Source organism: Martes martes (genome assembly GCF_963455335.1).
Source record: "Martes martes genome assembly, chromosome: 6".
NCBI lineage: Eukaryota > Metazoa > Chordata > Mammalia > Carnivora > Mustelidae > Martes > Martes martes.
In genome coordinates, this window is record NC_137893.1 from 20,805,863 (window position 1) to 20,829,647 (window position 23,785).

At 43.6% G+C, this 23,785-nt stretch overlaps 1 protein-coding gene across 8 annotated transcripts in view; it reads left to right on the forward strand.

Annotated features, from left to right (window-relative positions):
• Positions 1–23,785, forward strand: part of FYN (FYN proto-oncogene, Src family tyrosine kinase) — a gene marked incomplete at its 3' end in the record, with an annotated part of 210,397 nt that overhangs the window by 82,577 nt on the left and 104,035 nt on the right. For all 8 annotated transcript variants that reach the window (XM_080806912.1, XM_080806911.1, XM_080806916.1 and 5 more), the window contains one exon: positions 11,024–11,093. The remainder of the gene's footprint in view (positions 1–11,023; positions 11,094–23,785) is intronic.

The following is a 23,785-nucleotide window of genomic DNA, read 5'->3' on the forward strand; positions in this document are numbered from 1 at the left end:
TTTCAGTACGTGTAAGAGCCCTGTTTTGTTTCTGGTTTCACTGCATTAACCACCAAGATTTTTTTTTAACTGAAGTATAATATTCATACAGAAAAACACAGAAATTAAGTGCACAGATACTGAATTTTCATGAAGTGAGCACGGTTATGTGAACAGCAGCCAGATGGAGAAAAAATGTCACCCAAATAATCAAAGCCCCTTTGACCCCCAGTCCCTAACCACTCCCACTCCAACCAAAAGTAACTAATAGCATTATTTCTAACAACATCGATTTTGTCTATTTTGAACTTCGCATAAATAAAATTGCACCATGTAATCTTGTGTTCCCCTTAACAGTATGTTTGGAAGATTCCTCATGTTGTTATGAGTTGTACTTTGTTCATTCTCTCTGCTATGTAATATTGTATAACTACCCCAAAATGTATTTAACCCTTCTTCTATTGCGCATGGACTTTTATGTCATTTCCAGTTTGGGGCTATCAAAAAGAGCACTACCAGGAACATTCTTTTACATATCAGTGGGTGAGCTTATGTAACATTTCTGTAGGATAGACCCCTTGATGGTGAGACCCTGGGTCATAGGTTATGGGTGTGTTCAGCTTTCAGATACTGTGAGTTCTCCAGTGTCTTTATCAATTTACTGTCATCAGCGTTCGTACAAGAGTTCCGTTTAATCCATTTCCTCACCAACACTTTGTAGTTTTTGTCATTTTAGACAATTTGGTAGGTGTGTATTGCTAGCATTGTGATTTTACTCTACTTTTCTTTGATGACTAAAGCATCTTTTAATCTGTTTAATGGCCATTTGGGTTTTCTTTTTTGCAAAATTTCTTCTAAAGTTTTTGCCTATTTCTTTATTGGGTGCCTACCTTTTCCTTATGGATTTGTAGGCGGTATTTGCTGGATGTAGTATTGCAGTTGTCTCCCACTGTGGGCATGCTTTTGATTCTGTTGATGTCATTTGTCACAGAGATGCTTAATTTTAGTATACTCCAAATTATCATATTTTCCCTTTATGATTAGCATTTTCTTTGGTTCTGTTCTTTAATTTTTAAATTAAATTTAAATTTATTTTTGAATTAAATTAAATTTTTAAATCAGCTCTTGCAAAGTATGAGGGTGTTCTCTGTTTTCTTCTAAAGGTATATTTTACCTTTCACAATTAGATCTACCATCCATGTAGAATTGATCTTTACATGGTGTAAGGTAGAGATTAAGAATAATTTTTTCATATGGATACCCAATGTATTCATCAACTGGGACTACCATTGATGAACGGTACCGCAAACTGGGTGGCTTAAAACCACAGAAATTTGTCCTTTCATAGTTCTGGAGGCTAGAAGTTCAAAATCAAGGTATGAGCAGGGCCATGCTCTCTCTGAAGGCTCTAGGGAAGAATCCTTCATGGCTTCTGGTGATAGCCAGTAAATCTTTGGCACTCCTTGGCTTGCAAGCTGCATTGTTCTGATCTCTGTGCCCATTATCACATGACCCTGTTCCCCTCATGTCTCCCTGTGTCTAAATTTCCTTCTTATAAGGACTCTAGTCATATTGGATTTAGGCCCACCCTAATCCACTATGACCTCACTGAATGAATTACACCTACAAAGACACTATTTCCAAATAAGGTCACCTTCTCAAGTACGGGGCAGCAGCGGGGGGCCGGGGTGGGGGGCAGGTTGGTTAGGACTTCAGTGTATCTTTCTGGGGCACACAATTCAACCCATGACACCCAGTGGACCCAGCACAATTTATTGAACTTCAGTGTCATCTTTGTCATAGTTTAGGTGACTGTCTCTGTAGGTCTATTTTGGGACCTCCTTTTTTTGTTGTTTTATTGGCCTATTTATCCTTAAACAAATACCACATTGTCTAAATTACTGTTATTTTATAATGGATTTTTGAATCTGATAGAGTAAGTCTTCCAGCCTTATTGTTGTTCTTCAAAATTATCTTGGCTCCTGGCATTTTACATTCCCATATAAGTTTTTGAATCTGCTTGTCAGTTTGCACCAGGAAAAAAATTTTTTTTGAAATTGAAGATGCAATTTGGGGGAAAACTGACATCTTTTTTTTTCAAGTTTTATTTTCATTTAAGAAATCTCTATAATATAACAAATGAGATTTTTCTCATTTCATAATAAAAAATTGTGTAATATTTAACCAAAAAAAAGTAATCTCTACATCCAACATGGGGCTCAAACTCATGACCCTGAGATCAAGAGTCACACACTCCTCCAGCTGAGCCTGCCAGGCACCTGGGGAGAACTGACATCTTAAAAATAGTGAGACTTCCAGTCCTTCTACATGCATAACCCTCTATTATTTAGGTCTTTAATTTCTCTCAGTGTTTTGTGTTGGACTTATTCTTTATTGGACTTATTCCTAGGTATTTGATATTCCTTTGGTGGAGATTGTTTAACGAAATAGGAGGTAGGGAAGAGAAGAAAAGCTTCTACTGGGCTTCTACTTTATGTTATTAAGGAATTTGCTCAAGTTAAGCAAGCACAGCAGGGCTAAGCTTTAAGTTGAGGTCTCACTAGGCAAATAAACTAGTTATTGCTTCAGGAATGCAGTTTTTATGAGAGGTGAAATCATTCGTAATATGGAGCCCTTGGGGGTAGGCAAAAATAGGCCCTTGATAGAAGAAAGGTGATGTTTGGTCACCCACAGTGCTACATGGGGAGGCTGAGTTTGGGCTGGAAGAAATGAAGACAAGATTCAGATGCGGGGTGGGGGCAGGGACTAGATCTGGATGGTCAGTGTTCTTAGAACATTAGGGTTCCCCAGAAGTGCCAAGTGGGCCAGGAGGATGGCCCAGGTAGTAGCATTTTGAGTCCTTTCCCCCCTTGAACCGGGACTGTCATATTCTACTTTCATTTAATATATTGGCGTTTAGTATAAACCTTGAAAATGTGACACATGTGTATGAATTCACAAGGTTCTTATATTTTAAAAATGGCATTAAAACTACCAGACTGGATATTCTTCAACATTTCCTTAGGATTCTGGGATTCTAATTTGTAGCCAGCCTACACAGCCCAGGGACTCTGCACACATCATTATTAACATGGATCTTGGCAGTGTTGTGATACCATGTGCGTTCCACAGGCCTTCCCAGGAGCCAGTGCAGAATGTCTGTTTGAAGGGTCTTGGGAGTAGTATGCAGATTGGAAGATAGCTCAGGGACTTGTCCAGAAACTGCACCTGCATCATAGCAAAGCAGTGTTTCTGTTCAGACCCTGGACTGCAGATCCCTAGAAATAGCTTCACTTACAAGGACAAGTCAGAAACAAATCAAATGTACTATAAAAAGTTTCTCTTTTCTCTTTTCCTGATACATATGTGATGTGATCACCTGACAGAAACTCATTGTTCATTCTTTAACTCATTTAAGAAAAGACATGATTACTATAAATCTGTACTTCATTCTCATGAGTCTTATAGAATAGAATCTTTATTTTTCCTTCTGACAGTCAACTAATTAGTTATTCCAGTGGCATTGATTTCTTCCCCAAATAAACTGGGCGTCTTCAGCCCAAAGGTTTAAACTTAATAATTTATTCTTGTCATTAGAAATTATGTCGTTACTACTTCTGCTTGGGGCTGATGGGAGTTACCAGGGGCGAGGAGGTGCCCTAAAGCCCCACCCAACCCCTCCAGCATCCCTTTGCATGATTCAGTCCAACCATCTGTGACAGTGAACCCAAAATGTGTACCTCTCTAGTCTGACTTCAGAGCTGGCCTCTTGGGCCGCTGAGGACAAACTCATCTGCTGGTTTGGTGGTGCCCTGCTCACAGGGAGACTCTAACTCCCTGAAATGGCCTTTTGTAGTTCTGCCTTCCTGCACTCTTACTGTGTGGTCAGTAATTTCTTTCTCTGGCCAAGTGCCTTCTGTGCTCATCTCTTTTTCTGTCTGGCTGGCTTCCTCCTCATTTCTTCTGCTCTTTACTCCCCCTGCAGCAAATAATAAAACAAGCAACAACCAAGCCTTGCTCAAGTCTCCCGAACTTGTGGGAATAAAGCCAGAAGATATAGGGCCTTGCAGGCAGGGGAAGCAGATGGGTCAGTGGTACCTTCCCAGTGCACCCCTCTCTTCCCCCAAAAGGAACGAAGGCCACAGTCAGTCATAAAGTGGGCTGGTTTCCTAGGGAACCAGTGTTTTCTGGTTCCCATCCTCCTCCCTTGTGCTTGGGCTTTGTGCGCTAGCTTGTTTAATGCATTATCCCACCATTTGGAACACTTTAATTTTTCAGACAATTGACTTTAGACTCACAGAGAAGATGGTAGCACGGAAGGATCAGGACTGTATCTTAAATCTATTGTTACCTTTGTGCACAAGCTGCCCAGCTTGTGCCTCATGCCGTGCAGGACAGCTATAGTCACAGAAGAGCTATGGAGGGGAGGGAGAGTCACTCTCCCTGCCCCCACATTTCTTGCTTTTGAAAATAAAACTCAGCAAAGACTCCCACAGCTGTTTCTTAAGCAAGTGGGCTCCACACAGCATGTGCTGGCTTTATCATCAGCCTGTATTATCTTGAGGGAGACTTGGAATCCCCATTACAGAATTTATGTAATTTGGTTACAGAGGTGGACCAAAAAGGATAATGCCCTTTAAATGCAACAAGGTGACTAGAAGTACCTCTTCTGTGCAAGGCACGGGATCAAGCAAGGTGCTAGTGGTTCAAAGATAAATTTAGAGGAGGTTCCTGCCCTCAAGGAGCTGACTCTTTCCTTGAAGCAGATGGTATGGTAAGTTCTGTAGTAGAAGTACAAGTAGAATGCGATTAATTCCAGTGGAAGAAATTGGGCAAGAACTTCAGGGAGGGGTTTATATTAGAGTTGGACCAGAGGGACTGGTTGGTTCTCCATTCTTGCAGATGGAGGTAAGAGCACCTAAGAGGGAAGAAACAGGGCACATGAAGGCCCAGGGGAGGGGCAAGTGCCCAAACAACAAGTGCTTTTGTAAGACTGGGCATGAAGGAGGAAGAAGAAATGGAAGATAAGGTTGAGGTGGGTTTGGAATAATAGTGGGTGGCTTTGGGAACAAAGCTGAAGAGTTTGAGTTTATGTAAGTCATTGTTTTTTTTGTTTGGTTGTTTTTGTTTGTTTGTTTGCAATGCCACCAAGCTCTGAGGTTCCTAGGAGTTGGTTCAGAAACACTGCAGGGCAGAGGTCCAGAGCACCTCTTCTCTTCTCCATTTTGTGTACTGGGGAATTGTCTTTCTTTAAAGAGTATTCCACTTTAAGAAAAACTGAAATCTGTGGGTACATGCAAAAGAGACCCATTCATTTTTCCAGTCAATTAACAAATATATTTTTTTAAAGATTTTATTTATTTATTTGTCAGAGAGAGTGAGCACAGGCAGACAGAGAGGCAGGCAGAGGCAGAGGGAGAAGCAGGCTCCCCGCTGAGCAAGGAGCCCGATGTGGGACTCGATCCCAGGACGCTAGGATCATGACCTGAGCCGAAGGCAGCCGCTTAACCAACTGAGCCACCCAGGCGTCCCTAACAAATATATTTTAAGTGACTCCTACATTCTTAGCCCTGCCCTGGGTTCTACTGAAAGACCATTGAAGATTTCCAACTTGTCAATGGCATGGTAGCAAGAACGACTGGGTTAAAATCCTGTCTCTGCCATCCACTGTTCATAAGACCACAGTCAAGTTTCCCTGTATCAGTGGGACCATTGTCTCACCTGGAAAACACAGGGCTGGACTGATAAGTCATTCCCATCTGGGCATTCTAGGACTGACATGATCAGAGCTATAATTCAGAGCTTTCATGCATGTCAATAGAGTGGGAAAAGGAGAGACCAAAGTCAGAGAGGCCGGTTAGGAGGTGATAGCAAGAACTTCTGTGAGCCATCCTAAGACTCTGCGTGAGGGCTTTCACGGATTCCTTCAACAGACACGTAATACTCAGTGCCAGCCACTGTGCTAAGCATTGATAATATAGCAGTGACCAAAATGAAGTCCCCGCTTTCAGAGTATGTTATGTCTAGGAGGCAGCAGAGGAACTGGGAGCATGGGTGATAGATTTAGTGGTGTGGCTTGAAACTCATGACAAGGGGTGATGGTTGGAGCTTTGGAAACATATAAGGTACCAGGGAAGAGAAAGCAAAAAAGTTTCGAGAGAAAAGAAGACCTGAGATGATAGAACGTAAGAACATTCTGTGGAGAACCAACTAATTTGACTCCATGATAGAAAGCACCTTCTTCATCAAGCCAACACAGCAAACCCATCCTCAAAATATCCTGTTGTGGCTAAGAAGCTGTAACTCACAGAAGAGATAATGTCCAGTTAGACGCCAGGCCTCCTTGACTACATCACTCCCGTATATGAAGCAAAATTACACCAGAGTCCTATATGGTTTTCTACAAGAGCAGCTCTATTTGGTCTCCTTGGGAAGGTCTTTTATAAATACCAGGGTATGTAAAAATGCTATAGATGACTACCTAAGTTGCTAGCCCCTCAAATCTTTTCCTAGACCAGCTGGTGCTTTTTTTTTTTTTTTTTACTTTTCCCTGAGTTTTTGGAATAGATCCAGAAGCAGATTCTGAGATCCTCAAGCGTTTCCTTATTTACCCTGCCAGTAATTACATGTCACAGGTTGCCTTTCCTACTGGAGTCTGAGGCTGAGCAATTAGTCTCCCATTGTCTTTACAGGAAATGACATCCATGTGGCTACTGGGGAAAGCAACTGCTGACCACTCTGGTTAAAACAATTTGGAAAGTGTTCAGCACTTCCCCTGGTTGATCACTTAAACTGGCTGATTTAGAAAGCTTTTGGAAATGCACAAAGCAAACAAAGGTTGTCAGAACCAGAAATCCTCCTGGGTCAGTTCCCCACACAAAACAAGTCTCTAAACTGTTGTTCTAGTCTCTCAATGCACTGACTTGTCTGGACTCTTCAGCATGTGGCTGAGCCCAAAGTCTAGGGGTTCTGTTCTTTTTATAATGCTTTACTGGGCACTGATTTGCTGGAAAGATGCTTTCCAGCAGCAGATAATTGAAAACCCAACCCAAGGAGGCCTGAGCCAATAAGAAGTTTACTGGAGCTCCATTGGTTCCACAGACTTCAGGACTGACCTGATGTAGTCACCCCAACTCCGCTTCAGTGGGGCTTTTTGTCTTCGCCCTTCTCTCTGAGCCAGCTTTATCATTAGACTGGAGCAAGGTAGCTACAGAAGTCCTAGGCATCCTGTCCCATACAACATTCACTGGCGGCGGGGCAGGGGTGGGGGGTGCTTAGAATGAGAAGTTCCCAGCAAAAACATTCTTCACATCGTGTTGGCCTGAATTGAGTCACATGCCTAATCTTGAACCAATCACTGTCAAGAGGAATGTGTTCCCCTTAGATCAGTGCACTTGAAACCCTGTGGACACACAGATCACCTGGGGATCTTGTAAAATAGAGTCTGATTCGGTAGGTTTGGGCTGGGGCCTCAGAGCTGACATTTCTCAGAAGCTCCCCGGTGAAGCTGATTCTGCTGGGTGGCACACCACAAAGCCTTGGGTCCTTCAGATCCCCACCCAGCAGCTGGGAGTGCTGTCACCTGCCCCTGAGGCACTGTGACTGAAGGCACATAGGGGATCTGTTAGGAAGAAGGGCGAAGGAATGATCGACCCATGCATGTGAGGACTGTATTAGAGGTGTTTGTTCCCAGTGGTAATGAGAATGTTGACTTTAAACCAGGAGCTGCACAGGATCTATGTAGTAGAAGCAAAAAGTTCGTGCAGGGCAATGTGTTGTGTGGGACTGCCTATTGGTATCTTACTATTTATGAGGATGTATATGTCATAATTCTTGAAACAAAAGATTAAACAGTCATGTTGCCCTCCTCATTATTATTCAGTTCTTTTTATTTAGTATCATATATCTAGTGTGTCTCGAAAAGAACAAATTCAAATGAGATGGATGTAAATGTCCATAAGTTTAAAAAGAGCGTGCCAAGCCCAGCCTTTGATCTGAGTGAATGTGTCATCTGTCTTAGTTCTCGGGGAGAGAGAGTACACCCCTACTGTCCTCAGAGTCACTTGATATGATGTTGAGCATGAAAAATGCTGCCAGTGGTGGATTTATGCCAAAGCAAATGGTCACAGTGCCTTTATGAGTGATTATCAGGGGAGAAAATCATTATGCTCTCACCATTTGAAAAGGAAGAACTATTTTGTGATTTTTTTTTTTGTAAGTTTACTTATTTAAGTGACCTCTACACCCGTCTGGGGCTCAAATCCATGACCCTGATATCAAGAATCACATGCTCTTCCGACTGAACTAGCTAGACACCCCTATTCTATTATTTTTGAAGTTTTCTTAATAAAAGATACACAGGAGTCCTGGGCTGCAGCTGTTTAGGGGAAAAGCTGGTGAGACCAAAGGACTGGTGTCTGTCCCGGGGCAGATCCATTGTAGACCCAGTGGGGCTCAGAGTGAAGTACGCAGCCAGATGTTAATTAAGTAGACCTTCCTGAGACAGTCTCTTTGGTGGGGTTGTAATCTCTGACATCATATACAAGGACAGTGTCACTTAGGAGAGAAGATGACATTTCAGTGCCCCATCTACGGGAACCACAGGCTCACATCCATAAGACAAATGGGAAGCCAGAGCCAATCTTCACTGGCCTTGCCTAAATAGGTCACCAAGGTGCCCACACTTAGGAAATCACCAGATATTTCTCATCTTCGCAAAACATGTGAGAGGTTGAGCGATTCCCAGCTCCTCTCTACCAGGTGGGGAAAGCTGCTGGACTCAGTGCTCCGTGAAGCAGGAACTGTGCCTGCATCATGCAGGAACCCCAGTGTGACGGGGTGACTGGACCGCTGGTGTGTTCCCAGGAGATCTGTCAGTCAGCAGCCCCAGCTGAGTGTCCATACTCGAAAGAGAAGTAAAAGAAGAGAACACTTTGTTGCCTAACTGCAGTAATTTATACTCAAAATATGGAGGGTTTAGGAGTCCTGTCTACATATTTAGGACCTTACAGCCTGCCAAAGAGAGGTGAAATCATTGTCATAATAGGTGATCTGTGGGGGGCAGGCAAGAAAGCCCTTAGACTCGCTGATGGATTCAGACAGTGCCGGCCGCATGCCTTCCGGCCTGTGTGTGCTGTGAGGCAAAATGCTATTAGCCACGGGAGGAATCAAAAAACAGCACCTTCCCTAACAGCCTAAAAAGTAGGATATAGTAAGTGTATTTCAAGTATCTATATCAAGTAAAACATAATTTTTGAAAAGAGAAAAAGAGGGGTAAGATCACAGCCATTGGGAAAATTAAGGTAGAAAGGGCTCAAGGAGGGGCGCCTGGGTGGCTCAGTCAAGCATCTGCCTTCAGCTCAGGTTATGATCCCAAGGTCTTGGGGTCGTGCCCCTCATTGGGCTCCTTGCTCAGCAGAGAGCTTACTTCTCCCTCTCCCTCTGCCCCTCCCTTCCCCTCTGCTCATGCTCTCTCTCTCCCTCTCTATTTCAAACAAATAAAATCTGGAAGTAAGGAAAGAAAGAAGGAAGGAAGGGAGGGCGGATGCACGCACGCGGGGGCAGACTCAAGAGGAGGAGGAAAGTTAGGCCAGGCCTAAAAGCAGGCACTCATAACCTGAGTCCATGAGTGGAATTCAGGGCTCTGTGAACTTGGATGGTGGGGGGGAATTTGTTTTCACTAACCTTTAACCAAAATCTAATGTTCCCTTCTATTACAAAATAGCATTAGTTCTTTTTCACCAATAGAAATTATGGGTATTTTCATATTACATTTTGGTTATAGATATCCTAAAATATCATTTATGCCCAACAGTACTTCAAATTACAGTAATTTTTAGACTTTTGCTGGAACTTATTTAAATATGAAAGGAAAGACATCATAATTTTGTTATATATTTTGATAACTATTTATCAATATACTTCTTTTGAATCCTGTTCATTTCCCGCATTAATTTCAAGCATTTAAAAACATTATTCTGAGAAATGTGTCTCTAGACTGCTATGGGACAAAAAAGACGAAGAGCCCCTGCCTCAGAAAGTGCCTAAGCCTCTTACCGGCAATTAGGAGACAGAGACACTCGGGGAAGGAACTGGCATGCCCATGGGCTCAGGGAGGACAGGTGACGGGACACTACAGCTTCCGGTGGGAAGCTGTGGGGATAGAGCAGAGGGGAGCTGGTGTCCCAGGCTAATGTAACTTCACACGTAAATTTGTAGGTCCCGGCAAACAGTGGAAGGTATTTCCACAAGGCTTTAAGCTGTGTTTAGGAAGAATGCCTTCCAGAACCATGAGAACAGGATTGGAAGGGAAGAAACCCGGGGCTAGGGAACCGGTTTCTTCAAGGAGCAATGCCAGCTGGTGTAATGATACGATGGAGAGAGGCGCTGAGTTCCAGCACACCCGCAGGACTAGAAGGGCAGGCTGGGGCCCTCGTTTACCGAGGAGGTGAGGAAGGCCGGGTTTGTTTTCAGGCCTGGCTGATTAGGAGACAGATAATAGCTCCTTGCATGCACTAAGTGTTTACGACATGCCAGATGCTGTTTTAAGCCTTGCTCTGTGACATTTATATGTCATTAAATTTATCTCATTTAATCTCCATAACCACCCTGGGAGGTCAGTACAATAATCCCTGTTTTACGGATAAGAAAATGAACTCCAGAAACGAGAGGTGAGGGTCTCACAGTCAGCAAGGGAAAAGAGAGTGTGTTATTGAAAGAAGCAGGAAAAAGAATTGGTTTGGGGAAAATTTTTATGAGTTCACTTTTAGATATTTTTGCATTGTTTTGTTTTCAATTATTTTAAAGGGCTAAAAGTTCAAATAAAGTAGGAGCAAAGCTTCTGGTTTATTTCATCCTCCAGATTTTTATTTATTTGTTAAGTTATAAATTGTTTCCATCTGGGAAAAACAGAGAAGAATCTGGCAGTAAGACTTTGGTACGGGGATGAGTGCCCCAAACGAGGAAGACTACGTGGTTTCCAGAAGGGCAAATGACTTCTGTTCAGCGATATATTTTTTTCCTTTTGTCGTGGTTTGTTTTTCAGGACCGGTCCAGCAGCTGTAGAAGAAGACATGCGGTGTATATAAAGTTTGTGATAGTTGGGGGAAATTTTGGTAAGTGTTGCTGCATTTATTTCTAATACCTTTTGTCATAAGATGGTGCCCCAAAGGGTAGCCATTGCCTCATTTCATGCATCTTTTAAATCTGCACTAAACTTAGACAAAATGGGATTTTATAATTAGATGTGACATTCAGTCGGTACTTGTTGACAGTATGACATTTTTTCTTGTCATTGCTGATGTTATTAAGAAATAGGGGGCTAAGGTTCAAGAAGAAGTCTAGATTTAGGGAAGCTTCTGGACACAGGGTAAAGAATACCCTTGACAGTTAGCTTATGGTCTAAGTAACCCTCGGAATGTAAGCGTGACAAAGGGCACACCAGTAGGGTATCAACAGCGATAGAAAGTCTCCCCAGCAGAGAAATCCTTCCGGCCTGTCTGTTGAAATGAGAAATGGGCAGTTAGCTGTTTGGGGAATGGGAAACGGAAGGGAATCTAGAGTCCCGTCATGTGTGGGAGTCAGTTCCAGCAATGACAGTGGCCCAAGAGACCAAGGACATTAAGTTCGGTGACCACCCAGAATACCTTGCTAGCAGTTGTAAGAAGAACAGTCTTCAGGGTCAGGCAACCTGGGCTAAAATTTAAGTTCAATGCTAACTGGTTGGTACATTACTCTCTGAGCCTCAGTTTCCTCGTCTGTAAAACAAGGCTTGTAATGTTACCCACTTCGTACGGTTGTCGTGAGAATAAACTGAGCGAGGTGGTGCTGGGGCTTAAGAGTGGCTCAATAAAGCAGTTATTCTTGAAAACAGGACAGCCTTGTTTGGAAACGGGGCATTTATCACTGAAGTCAAACCACCCAAAGGTGTACATATCTCCCAGCAGGAGGGCCACTGGGGATGGCACACCACCTTTGCTGTCCCGAGGGATGTCACAGCCGATCACCACGGACCGTCCTCCAGAGTCCACTCCGTAACACACTGTGGCGACCCCAAGACATTTGTCATCTTCTCGCCTCCTGTCTACCCATTCTTAGAGAGGCTTGGCAAATTTAACTTCCCTTCCTGCCACCTCTGCAGACAAGTGCAGTTACATTTGTCAGAGTTTTGTTCTGTTTTGAAGTTAATGTTACTTTGAACAAAAATAATGAGAAGGAAAAGAAGAGTTGGGAGCAGTTACCATATTTAGGCTTTCGTTTCCAAACCTTTCTTCTGATTTTTTTCATCTGTGCTTACTAGGTACCCTTCGCAGAGGTCCAGTTATTGGGCTGAAAGTTTTGAGCTTTGACTAAAAGAATTTGGCTCGGGGAAGGGCTTTTATCTGTGGTTGGAAGGAATCAGCCAGGTCACTCACTGCAGATGGGCTGGTGTTTAAGATTGGTGTCCCTAGGTGGACCCTAGGTGGACCCCTCCAGTTTCATGGAATCGAAGAGACGGCCATGGCCTCAGGGCTTGTCTGGTCCATTCTCCCACCAGCCAAAACAAGGTCTCTTCTACGGAAGCTGTGACAGGGGAGTCCGAATTCTCTCAGAGGTGAGGAGCTTGCTACTGCGGAGAGCAGCGTGCTCCAAGTAAAGAAAGCAGTTAAGGGACACAGGAAGAGTTTAGGGGGTGATGACATCGTTCTGGATCTTGGATCTGTGGCCATATTTATACAACTGTATGTTTCATGAAAATTCATAGAGCTCTATGCTAAAAGGGTGAATTTTGCTCTGTTAATTAAATCTCAGTTTTAAAATAGGAAGAATAAAAAACCAAGCAGTTAGACAAATACCTGGATATTTAGCTCAAATTGTTAAAAAGAAAGCAGGAAGAAAGAAGGGAGGTGGGGGGAAGGGGGAGGAAAGCTATCTAGTCCTTACGTTGAATGGTATGTGCTCCGTGAGCCGGCAACTTGGTCTTCTTCCTTCCTCTGGTCCCAGTGCCTAGACAGTGCCTGGCACCTAGAAGGCCTATGATAAGTACTTATTGAGCCAACTATGCTTGTAGTCACTTTCTAAGCAGACAGAGAAAAGTCTACCCACTCCCTCACACACCAGCTCTTCAGGTGTTTGAAGACCCTCCATCATTCATCTTCTCTTCTCTGGGCTCAACTTAACCATGTTCCATCCTTGTACTGTTTGTGTCCTGATGTGATTTCCCTCTCCCTCCCCACTCTGCCCCTCCAGCATTAGAAACGCTGCCCCTAAGGTGATCTGGCCCATGAGCAGTACAGAGGGCCATTGCTTCTATAGACAATGTCAATAGCCACCAACCGTAATCCTCTTCCTTTGCAGTCGGTACTGAGTGCCTGGTAATAGATTGTGAAGGATTTCTTAACAGTAGTCTTCTAAGAATGGAACTCCTCAAAGTAGGGAGGATAGCCGTCCAAGAGATAGGGTGACAGCAAAACCATTCTCTCTTAAGTGTCTTGACTGAAATGAGGCCAGGCCTTGCCACCCTTTGTTGAAGACAGCAGTAGTGCTGTTTATAAATCTTTCAAGGTAGCACTGTGTCACAGATCCTAACAATTCATTATGAATCATAGGAAGTTTAAAATTCTTAAAACGTAAACTTGTTAGTGCCTTAAAAAATCTAGATTCCACCCCCGCCCCGGCCATGTCATGGTGAGATATATAAATACATAAATATAGAGAGAGAGCTGTGGTTCTCAACCCGAGTTAATTTTGTTCTCCCAAAGGACATTTGGCAATGTCTGAAGACATTTTTGATTGTCACAGCTGGGGCTGGTGGGGGGCGGAAATGTGTGTACTGACACCTAGTGGGTGGAGGCCGTGGGTGCAGGCCGTGGGTGCCCCTAACTGTCCTACAGGGCACAGGACAGCACCCCCCACCCACAATGATCAGGCCCAAGGTGTCAGTGATGCTGACACCGAGAAACCTGATATGGAAGTAATAAAAAAATTCAAATATCGGAAGTACTTATTATTTTGAAGGTTTAAAATTTTAAATAGTTTAACATCTAATTATATGTAAATATATAACTAGAAAACATAAAGAAGTTTGGCCAGAGAATCATAGCGCTGAAGGTCTTATAAGAGGCTCTCTCTCTTACATCACCCCTAACTCCAAGCAAGAACTGATTTAAATGAATTCAGACAGGCAGTTGGGCGTCTGAAGGCTTATACTGATGATCGTCAACTAAAAATGAGACTCACACAACATGACCCCCACATTCACACAAAGGAGGTTGTCTCCAATTTTAATTTCAGCCCCAGCTTCTTCAGAAGTGCCTGTCTTTCAATGGTCTCTAAGATGAAATGGCATTTCAGTCTGGGCTAGTCCTTCCTTTTGAATCAAGGGCAGTGATTCTGTTGTGATGAAAATGTGCTTAGGGAGGAGGGAGATCTCATTACAGATGATTGAGATTGGGTATTTTGGTACACAGTGCTGTTTATTTGCATCAATTTCCTAGTGACACCACAGTCTGGTTTAAATGTAAGTTGTTGAGAGCTTCTATAGGCCAAAGACGGCTACATTTGCTGAAGCAGGGAGATTAAAGCAACATATGTCAAGTTGTGATATAGGACAATCCACTTGAAAAGACTTTAATTATAGGGCTTATTTTGGGAGGGTAACTGTGCTTTTTGTGAGGTATATTTTGGGATCCACTAACCCAGCTTCAAGGCCAATAATACCTTCCCAGAAAGGGTGGGGCTTGTGCTTGTGGACATAAATATTTTCCTACCAAAACCTTTGGTATAATATTCTTTCTAGTTTACTACCAAACATTTTTCTTTTTCTGATAATCTTTCCCTTTGCAAGTATGCTATGAAAATGCGTTCCGGGAACGTGGAGAAGAAAGGGATAAAAGATCTCATTTCAGATGGCCAAGTCCAGAGATTTAGGGCCTTTACATTATCAGTCTGCTGTGTTTAAGATGAATAGAATTTGGGGTGCCTGGATGGCTCAGTGGGTTAAAGCCTCTGCCTTCGGCTCAGGTCATGATGCCAGGGTCCTGGGATGGAGCCCCTCATCGGGTTCCCTGCTCAGCGGGGAGCCTGCTTCCCCCTCTCTCCGTCTCTGCCTGCCTCTCTGCCTACTTGTGATCTCTGTCTGTGAAATAAATAAATAAAATCTTTAAAAAAAAAAAAAAGATGAATAGAATTTGGAGGAATGTACCAAGGCTGAATAGTAAGCAGCATTGGGTGATGCTAAATATTTAATGAAAGAAATGATAGAAAAGCTACACATGTATCACTCCCTGATTTGTCAGCACTGCCTCTCCAACCGCCAGGGAATTGTTGTGGGCCACCTCATTGCCCTTTTATCTCAGCTGACAACCTAGAGTGGGTGTCTGTTTGCACATTTGCTCTTCAAGACTCATGCCTTTCCCCAGCTCTGCCTTCGTTGGCCTCCTTCACTTCTCTGTTAATACCCGAGGCCTTTGGCCTTCTTCAGCGGAAGGGTTGGAACTTTCTGCCCAGTCAGCATTTCCTAGTCCTCATTTGACAGCGAATGATAAAGGAGAAATTAGATCAACAAAATAAACTCACTTTTTGCTTACACAATGTGTGTGGTAGGTGGGTGGGGAGGAGGAACAGAGGTCGAGTAAGAACAATTTTTTTTTTTTTAAAGATTTTATTTACTTATTTGACAGACAGAGATCACAAGTAGGCAGAGGCAGGCAGAGAGAGAGAGAGAGGAGGAAGCAGGCTCCCTGCTGAGCAGAGAGCCCGATGCGAGGCTCGATCCCAGGTCGCTGGGATCATGACCCGAGCCAAAGGCAGAGGCTTTAACCCACTGAGCCACCCAGGGCCCCAAGAACAATTTTTTAACTCAAAAAACCAACCACACCTGAGGGCAGAGAAGCACTTTCACCTAAATTCTAAGTCATGGGAGCAATAAAATGAGAGCAAGAATGTTCCATGAGGGAGTTTTGGGAGGGAGGGTTGAAAGCAAAGCCTCCTAACTGTAGAAGTCTCTGGAGAGGTGTCCCTGTTCTCCCAGAGGCTGCAGCCTGCACCTGGATCACCCAGAGAGAGAATTTCAGAGTGCGGGTCCCTGGGCCCAGTCCAGATGGCTAGACTCCAAACCCCTGTGGCAGGTGTGTTCTTCATGCCACTCTCCAGGTGGCTCTTGTCCATACTAATATGCACCCCTGCCCGGTCTCTAAGATTCTCTTCCATAAGCATGGCTGAAAAATGCAAAGAACAGATCAGCCATTTTGAAGATCAAAACTGCGTGATGTTCCTTGCTCTACTGTGCGTAGAGCACCATATTGTTATGGTTATGGTTATGGATCGTTCTCTTGATCCTTGAGTTTATTCCTCACTCACTGAGAGAAGCATCCTTCTCAATCCAGGTTAGTGTGGGGCCATCCTAAACCAGATTCTTTGACGCTGCTTTGAGACTGTGTCCTTCTTGTCTGCTCCAGGAGCCCATGGATCTGCCATTGGCCCTTACTTGAAAATTTACACTGCACGTGGGTGCCGTAAAACCAGTATTTCCCACTTACGGAGGGGAAACACTTTCAGAATAAGTAACTCTTGCATATTCTATTACATACTGGACAGCTACCACTGTGTAATAAATCCCATCTGGGATACAGGGTATTGGGACCAGCTCTAGAGCCCTGCCTCTAACTGTAGAGCTGCCTGTGTAAATGGGTCTCGTGATATCATGTGTAGAGCTAACAGAAGCTTATAAGGAGCTGCAGCGTACTTGCTCCTCCCAAATCACTTCTTGGGTGGTGGAACAGGTATTATCCCCAGATAAAATCTGCAACTCTGAGTGTTTAGCCTATGCCTTAGGAGGCATTTGGGAGTTATGGTTTTTTTGTTGTTGTTATTGTTGTTTTAAGATTTTTATTTATTTATTTAACAAAGAGAGAGAGACAGCGAGAGATGGACCACAAGCAGAGGGAGTGGAAGAAGGAGAAGCAGGCTCCCTGCCGAGCAGGGAGCCCAATGCGGGACTTGATCCCAGGATGCTGGGGTAACCTGAGCCAAAGGCAGATGCCCAACAACTGAGCCACCCAGGTGTCCCGGGGTTTATGTGTTGTCCTCTTCTCAAAGTCTGGAGGAGTGTTGGCATGCAGTTGGCACAGAGAGTCAGGTAGGGAGGGTAAATGTCCTACAGTGTCTCCCACAGTCCTGCCCAGTGAAGAGCTGTCCCCGGCATGGTGTTGGTTGCACCCCGACTCAGTAACACTGCTGTAAAGTTGTAGGGCTAACTTGTGCAGTTGAACTGGGCTTGTATCTGTGCTATCTGAATCCAGGCCCTTTATGGCCCCCCTCCCTGTTAAAGGCATCACAGAATGAATTCCTGCTTCACTAGGAGCTCTCACTGCATTAAAAATCGAATTCTGAATGATTGTTCTTTGGGTTGTGCCATTGCTACTCTGCACCAGAACACAGGCACAGCATACTCTGTGTGGAAACAGCCTTTCTGAAACCTCGGTGGCCCGGGTTGACCAGCACTCTGTACCTGTCAGTCTCCTATCAGCGCCTAGCACTGGTCGAAAGAGCGCCATCACAGCCCAAAAGGATGCTCCACCTGGAGCCTTTGATCCAGTCTTACTGGCTTAAAAACCATCCAGATAGAGAATCGGGTGTCAATTTCAGGAGTTTTTGATATGATATCTTAGGCTTTGTACCTACCTGATACACTTCAAGAGCCTGCTCTTGGAGCTATTTTGAAGTTTGATTTTGATGTTGGCTAACAAAGAGCCAAAACAGTGGCTACTTCAGTTTGAATGAGCACATACGGAATTTATTAAAATGGTAAAAATGTAACCATATTGAACGAAGCACACAGTGAAGCTGACCTGAATAAAAATGTCGAGAGGATTATGAAAAGAGGAGGTAGTGATGTTACATTATTTTTTTTCTTTCCTATTACTTTTTTCTTTTATCTCTCTTCTAGTTTCTTTCCCAACTTTTTATTCTTAACAAAGCCACTAGTTTAGGAGAATGATAAAACCAACACCTACATGTCCTTTACCTAGATTCGCTAATTATTCTGAATTTTCCATATTTGCTTTCTTTATTCCTTCTTCCAATTATTTATACGTATATATTTCTATGTATTGCATATAATATATATGACATACATTATATAAATTTTTGCTGTGCCATATTTGAAAGTTGCAAACATCTTGACACTTTACCTCAAATATATCATTGTGTATCTCCTAAGAATATGGATTCTTCTACATAACCGCAGCACTCTTATACCTAAGAAAGTACAGTGATTCCATGATGCTGTCTAGCATCTGGTCCATAGTCAGACCTCCCCCATTATCCAGGCTGCATGTGGTATAGAACATCTAGAGTTCTGGCCTTGCCTGTCTCTTCATAGTGTTGGTCAATTTAACTCCTTCTCTCTTCCTGAAAATTGTTAGATTTAGAGGCTTGGTGTTAGATGAGGGTTAAACAGTTTTTTGGCAAGGCTAGTTCATAGATGGTAATGCATGTTTGATATTACATCACAGCAGGAGGCTGACAATATCAACTTGTGCCGCCATCCACAGAGCTCAGTTCGCACTCGAGAGCGCGGTGGTAACCAGACCTTCCGTATGCCCAGATACACCAGGAGTCAGTAAGGCATCTGTGGGCTTCTCCGTGGATCCTTTGTGAACATCTTGTCACCCTCCTGCCCTTCGTCCTGTGCTGTGAGCAGCATTGGGTAATCCCCTACCTGGATCACTTGCTGCACTGGGATAGTGTCTGATACTTTTCACCCTTTGCTTTCTCTTCCTCAGTTCTTTATAGGGAATGACTTAGGCCTTCATGTTCTTACAGTGATGATTAGCCACTTCCCTGGTGGTCACCTAGGTTTTGCTGTAATAATAGATTCCTTGTCTTTAGGATAAGAAGGAGTAACTTTAACAAAGCTGTTTACTACCTGCCAGAGTACCACGTAGGCTCCTTAACTATAGAACTTTTTTCACTTTTTCCCCCACACACTGGCTCAGGCTAGCAAGCAAAGGGACTCGTTTCAGGATCGCCCGGCTCCTCTGGTGGAGCTGAGGTCAAGCAGGATCTGTCAGGGATTTTCCACTTTGCCGTGTTCCCTCTGATTCCCAGCCCTGTCGGTGCCTCGCACCTACAGTTCCTGCTGTAGATGAATGCCCAGGTCTGTGAAACAAGGCAGAGTCAGCCGGCAGGGAGGGGTAGGGGGAGGCTGTGCCGCTGGAGAAATGTAAGGCCCCCCCGCCCCCCAAAAAGTGCATATGCTCCGGGGTCGCAGACAGCTGCGGGCCCAGTACCATCAGAAGTCTCCATCTGTATTCTAACCCTCCCAGGTTTTCAGTGCCGGGAGCTCAGTTATATATTCTGACACTCGTCAGCAGAACCGGCAGGTTTCAGCACCTGCACTGCGGCTGGCTGACTCCTCTCTTGTCAGCCAAGGCTTTGTTTAAAATGGAATTCTCTGCTTGCGTTTCACATACTCTTTTAAACAAAGATTCATGTTCTTGAAATTTGATTTGAGGGGTGTTTGGTTTGAAGAGGGGGAATGTTGGGTTTTATAGACGTGTTCTTTAACTGATATATTATTACAAATCCTTGTATTTCTTAATTAGTAGGTTAATAGCGAGGTAGTGGATATTTCATCTGTGTCTTTGAACGAAAGCATATACATTTCCCTCTGAATATCATCTGTAGGATTTTTCTGTTTAAAATTGTTGTCTGAGGGGCACCTCTTGGTTTACTGGTTCAGTCGGCTAAGTGTCTTCCTCCGGCTCAGGTGATGATCTCAAAGGCCCTGGGATCGAGTCCTGCGGTGGGCTCCCTGCTCAGAGGGGAGTCTGCTTCTCCCTCTGCCTCTGTCCATCCTCCCCACTCGTGCTCTCTCTCTCCCACTCTCTTTTTCTCAAATAAACAAAATCTTCAAAAAATATTAAAATTGTTCTCTGAGTCCTTACCAAGGAGATGAAGCCTGTCTGCTTCACCCACCTTACACTCCTCGTTCTTTGTGTGTATTTAACTATAGTAACGTGCCGCGGAAGGAACTATACATTGTTCCCATGAGGAGAACTGGAGCAGAGCTGACACAGATCAATAGCAGGGCTTCTTAGAATGGGCCTTAGTTGTCACAGTGTGTTTGTTGGCCAAGGCCAAGGACCAATTAGTTAACTCTAATCATTTGTAGGAGAAATTATCCTTGAGTTTGAAGTGACGGGGAAATAATTGCAGGTAGAGGCCCTCTCTGGTCTTACTTCATCCTGCAGGAATTTAGTCCTGCCCTCCCATTTTACAGATTAACAACCTGAGGCACCGGCACATTGAGTCGGGCCTAGGTCAGACCTAATTAGCTTGGGTCTCTTGTGATTCCTCCTCACATTTCCTGAAGTTAAAGTTTTCAGTCAGCAAGTACAAACCATAGTGCCTCACCCCAGCATGACACGCGTCCCACAGACACACACGGTGTTCCTTCCCATGCTAACCCTCCATGACCCAGCTTCCCACTGCCAGGAACATTTAACAAGCGAAGAAATGAAGGTCTGAATCCATGCTGTCCAATAGAAATAGAAGGCAAAGAGCATGTATAACTTAAAATTTGCCAGTAGCCATGTTAAATGAAAGTAAAAAGAAATAGGTGAAATGAATTTTAATAATACACTTTAACCTAAGATATAGCTGAACTATTATATCATCAATCCATATTAAAAATTATTGAGGGGTGCCTGAGTGGCTCAGTGGGTTAAGCCTCTGCCTTCGGCTCAGGTCATGATCTCAGGGTCCTGGGATCGAGCCCCACCTTGGGCTCTCTGCTCGGCAGGGAGCCTGCTTCCCCCTCTCTCTGTGCTCTTCCTGCCTCTCTGTCTACTTGTGACCTCTCTCTCTGTCAAATTAAAAAAAAAAATTACTGAAATATTTGTGGACTGTCTTAGAAATCTCAGTGTGTATGTAACACCTAACGGCACATCTCAGTTTAGACAGGGCACATTTCAAGCGCTCGATGTGGCTCCTGGCTACTCCTTTGGGCTGCAAAGCAGTCCAGGGCCACACCCAGCAAGATTCTTTAATTGACTCTCTTGAGAGAAACTTAATCAGCTTTCTTGTCCTCCCCCCCAGTCTGAGGCCACATATTTCTATCCTCTGTGTGCCACTTTTTCCCCAGCTAAGTCTAATTACAGGGAGATGCTGGGTTTGGCCATAATGGCCAGCTCAGCATTTTTCTTCCAGTCCTGGCAGCTGGTGAGACCCACATCCCCGGCCTTGTAAATGACAGTGTAAAGCACGCTTCCAAATGTCTCCACAGCACTTTCCATGATGTCCTTTCTCTGAGGGGGTAACTCCGTGGCATTTTGCAAACCCAGGGTGATTTTTTTTTTAATTCATCTTTACTGAAAGACCCATTCTAATCAATGGATTCTTAAAATTCATGCACACTTGTAGTCTCCCAGGACCTCAGCAGAACAAGTAGGCATTATACATTTTTTAGCTGTTTTAACACCAGGTATACCTCTGTTTTGATTCATGATGGTTTCTTCTTCTTTTTTTTTTTTATTAGTGAAATACTAGTCAATACATCAGTCCCACTTTGAGCATTATTCACAATGAAACCAAGAACATTATTCACAATGAAACATTAATAAAGGTCACATTCCATTTCCGCTAAATATCAAGTCTCCTGGCCATTGACCCTGTCTGTCGCTTAAAGTATTAGATTATAATACAATCCTAGGGTGGGGGGGATGACAGAAGAAGGGTGACAGGTCCCTGGAGTTTGTTATGATGGACTTTACCCAAATGGAGACGCTGAACTGTGAAAATAGAAATTTGAATAGGGTAAAGATTGTCCCATATTCCTAATTAGAGGCCAGATTCCACATCTTCCAACAATCTCCATTAAATAAAGGATAGAGAAGATAATGTCTTTTTCTCATCCTCTGGCCTCTTCTGGTCATTGAAGGATGACTCCATCAAACCAGAGAAAGGAATTTCCCCTATTTTCCTTCAACTCTGTATTCCTTAGGTTTTGACCTTGTGTCAGTCTCTCCTATTCACAGGGCCCCTGAATCTTTAGGTGTAAGGTTGCATTTGGAATCAAAACAATGTATTTTATAAGGGCGGTTTTCTTCTATCACCTCCCCCCACCCTTTCCTACATCAGTACTCAGTCCCCATTTTTTTTTAAGATTTTATTTATTTATTTGACAGATCACAAGTAGTCAGAGAGACAGACGGGGGGTGGAGGGGAAGCAGGCTCCCTGCTGAGCAGAGAGCCCGATGTGGGACTCGATCCCAGGACCCTGGGATCTTGACCTGAGCTGAAGGCAGAGGCTTAACCCACTGAGTCACCCAGGCGCCCCTCAGTCCCCATTTAAATCACAGCCCTTTTATTCACTCTGATTCAAAGGCATTTTTATTTCTTTAAGCGGATATCTTGTGTTCATCTCAAAATATCATTTACGAGCTGTATTTCTGCTCTACAACCAGAAATCATAGTTGACTCCAGGCAAGTGACTGAGTTGCCTCAGTTTAGAAATGTTTCAGTTTCATCTTCAATCTTAATAGTTGACTGAGAGTGATGGATGAGGGACTGAGGAAAGGAAAGGAAATCTAGAATGGAATGGAAAGGCAGAGCTTCATCTACCTCAAGTATTCTTATCTGGATCACGTGAGGAGATGTTAAAAACCTTGGTCCCAGGCCTCACTGTCAGAAGCCCTGGGGACAGGGACCCAAACCAGTATATTAAGAACCACCCACTCTTACTCAGTTGTGTCCATTTGTCAAAATTCAGGGACAGCTTTGCCATGTGTAAATTATACCTTATCAAACTTAATATCCTGAAGTATATTTATATGCATGCATTGAGATTTTTGAAATTGTTGACACCCACCACGGAGAATATTTTGACTACCAAACTGGACTCACAGTCAAAACAAGCATTCATTCATTCAGTAAACATTTAAGGAGCAGTGCTAGGCATTGTTTCTGCCTTGGGAAAACAGAGGTACATTGAGACCCAGTACTTGACAAGGGTTTTGTTTTATGGGTGAGACCAGTATCCACCAATTAGGATGCAAAATGGAAAGTGTAATATGAGTATATCTATAGAGCAAAAAAGGAAAAGAAGACCCCCAACAAACACACACACATGTGCGCACACACACATTCCCAGCTCTACCTCCCTGCCTTCTTGAAGATAGAATGGGGTAGGCAGTCTTAGGAAAATTTCACAGAGAAGTCACAGAACATGAGTCCTGGGGCATGATTAGGCAAGGAAGTGGAAAATATTATGCCTGTTTTACAAAGGAATGGCTCTCAAAATTTGGTTATTTGGCTCCAAAGTTAATTTTTTTAAAAAGTCATTATGTCATCAGTTGTTTTTAAAGTGATTTCCACGAGCTTTCGTAGTCTTCAGTTTGTCCATCCTGCCCTATCTTGTCCCAGTGCCTGACACAGTAGGCATGCCACACAGTAGGTGTGCTGAATTGAATTGATTCCTTCAGTAGTTTGTCTCGCCCCCGACAAACTGTTATACACCGCTGCGTCTTGGGATAATAATAGTAGTGTGTAATTTTCAAAATAGCACCCAAGTTACCTCCATTAAGTATTGCTTCCTAAAACACTAAAAATATTTGCCCTTGAAGGAGAGTGCATTTAAGAATATTTAAGTAGTTCCTGATGGTGTGTGTCACGGTATGATTTGACTTTTATATTTCAAGAACAGTAACTCTTCTTGCTAACCCAGTTTTTTATTCTTTTTCCCTTTTCGATATAGCTGAGGTTTTGGATGAGCAACTGAGCCAAAAAGAAATGATCATGGCATCTCTTACCAAGTCTGTCCTTG